The sequence below is a fragment of the Pundamilia nyererei genome, unplaced genomic scaffold (genome assembly GCF_000239375.1).
Source record: "Pundamilia nyererei isolate P.nyererei 1_Seehausen unplaced genomic scaffold, PunNye1.0 scaffold00066, whole genome shotgun sequence".
NCBI classification, from domain to species: Eukaryota; Metazoa; Chordata; class Actinopteri; order Cichliformes; family Cichlidae; genus Pundamilia; species Pundamilia nyererei.
This window is the reverse complement of record NW_005187467.1, coordinates 976063-978774: the sequence shown is the minus strand read 5'-3', so window position 1 is coordinate 978774 and position 2712 is coordinate 976063.

The following is a 2712-nucleotide window of genomic DNA, read 5'->3' as shown; positions in this document are numbered from 1 at the left end:
GCAGTCTTACATATTTGTTTAGTATGTGCGTTGAAGGACATGTCCTGGTCAAAAATGACTCCAAGGTTATATACATCTTATACCATGTATAAGATGTATATAATTATTATGGATATGTGATAACAGAGACCTTTCTATTTGAAACAGTGTAATAGTTCTGCTGTTGAATTGTTTTCTGCTGACATGCTCAATGGAGCTGCTGTGTGGGAGATATTAGCGCACTCTACAGAAATAGAAATGTTCAGCGAGGGGAGGGGAGAAAAGTGGTGCAGTTGTTTAAAATGTGCAATGTAAACTTTATTTTGCATGCTCAGTTCTGTTTTTGACTGTCATATTGGTCTAAAGTCATGGCCATTTACCCACTCTCTCAATAGATTCAGTGGATTTATCAGGGCTGATAACAGTAATTATCTTAAAGAGGTGTCATGAAGTGATATGTTAACTGTTATAGTCAGTCTTACAAATACAAAGTTGCAAAGAGGATACTGAAGCTTCATCAGCTATGATCAAACCCCTTTGTTGAAACTTAGCTAATTCAAAAAATGTACAGACAAATTAAAGCCAAACTGTATCTGTTATTGATAAACATGAATAAGCTTTGAACACATAAAACTAACTTGATCTTGATCTTTTATTGCTATTTTGACTTACAGCTCTGTGGTTAGATTCATCTAGTTCTCTGTGCTGCTCCAGTACATCTGCTAGACAGGAGCACTGAGTGGTGTAGTTGAACTTACTGCTGAAGTGAAAGTGGAATTCACCACAGTTTGAGATGCACAGCTGATAAGAGTGAACTCTAGTTTCTAGCGTGTTCATAAAATTGTACTACAGCCTTAAAGAGTGCTGAATGTCACACTTGTTTTCTCAGTTCTTCGCAAAAGGAACAAAGAAAATAGTTAACTGGCACATCACAAACTATTCACCTTTTTTTAAAGAGAAAATCTAAGGTTAGGTCTACCACCAAATGATTGATTCAGTTACAAATACTCTCAATGCCAGTTGTATGCTCTTTGATTTTGAATTTAACTTAGGAAATGTCTCAGAGTTGATGTCTCTGTTTTTCTATCTGAATTCCTGTAAATGAGTAATTTACCTGTGACATCTAAACAACCTGTGATCACTATGGGCAGGCTATTTAGCCAGAATAAAAGCAAAATAAAAAAGGTGATAACCAAGCACACATTTTTCATTTAGTCTAAAATCAGATCAGGGACACTCAGCTCTTAAAAGTGGAAAAAATATGTAGTGCACATCCTTGTTCACCAACGGTTATACCCATACTGCAGGAAAACGATTACAGTATCAAAAGAATGTCACTGCCACTGTCATTGGTGAAATGAAGAGCACTGAGCAGACTCGGGTATAGGGAGACTGAAAGTAATAGCTTCAAATAGAGGTGCCGTTGTGTTACAAATGGGTGATAACAGCAGCAGGGAATACCCAGATGATCAAACATGGAAACACTGTGGCTTGTCAAGGTTCTCATTGGCTTAGAAAGTAACTGCAAGTATCTTCACAAATATCTGTAAGTGAGTCCCAGAGATGAAAATGGTTCCAGCTCAAAGCCTTTTCCAGTGGTTTCCAATTACTGACAGCAGTGATCTGGAACAAGAGGGAGATTGTGGAGGTATGAGTTTCTGGTACCTTTAAAAGGATAAGGCAGATCTGACATTGAACTGTAGTAGTTGAAACACAATGTTTGTCTTGATAGGGGGTCCTCGGTTATTATGAACTGCATTTTTGGTTCATTTTTAGCTTTGTGAATCTTACTTTACTCAAATGATGTGGCTGTTTCAATTGGCACACAGATCCTGTGGCATTCAGAGTTGAGGTCTGTAGCTAAACACTTCTTTCTGATATTCTTGTTGTGCTGCATTATGCTGACATATTTATTATCAACTAGGAGTATAGGATTTTGCTGCATGCTTCTATTCAAAGAATATCCACAAGGTTTACCCTTTAGCTAATGTATTAAAAATGAAATGAAATGTACAAAATCGTGCATGTTGTGAAATATTGTGGCTGCAAGGCAATGGCTACTGTTGGCTCTACATGATGTAGGCGTATTTGCCTATTTATTAGTGATCAAGAAAAGACCTCATGACCTGAGCCACAGAGGCAGACTACCTCTGGGAGACCTCACAACCGAAAGGTCAGGCTAAGGTTTATTTAAAAAATACCAAAAAATACAGAATTAGAGTTCTGGAACAAAGTGCTGTAGACTGATGAGATAAAATCTAAAGCAAGAATATCTCACGATAGCTTGAGCTTAAAAGCTGCCAGTAGAACTGGCACACTAGCATTTTCAATTCACTGCTGATCAAGGAAATGGGATGCATGCAGGAGTATATAAGAGCTTTGGATGTGCACAGATTCCAGAAACTCTCTGATAACATTATATTATTAGGGAGTTTTTTTTTTCCTGTTTTTAGAGTGACCAAAGATTGTTTTAGGGTAAAGAGGTGGAATGTCATTGATTAAAGTGGCTGCTGTGACTGGGAGAAAATTTTTAAGCATGTACTGTTTATGCTTTAAACATTTAGGGCATTGGCTGTAAAGAGTTTGCAGATTATATAATGGTTTTTCCACATTTTGGACAAAGCGATCCGTCTCCCACTTCTTTGAATGTTGATTTAAATATGCTTAAATTAAAGGTTAGATTTGGTACTTAATATCTATCATTTTAATTCAGTTAGAATGGCTGTAGCACAT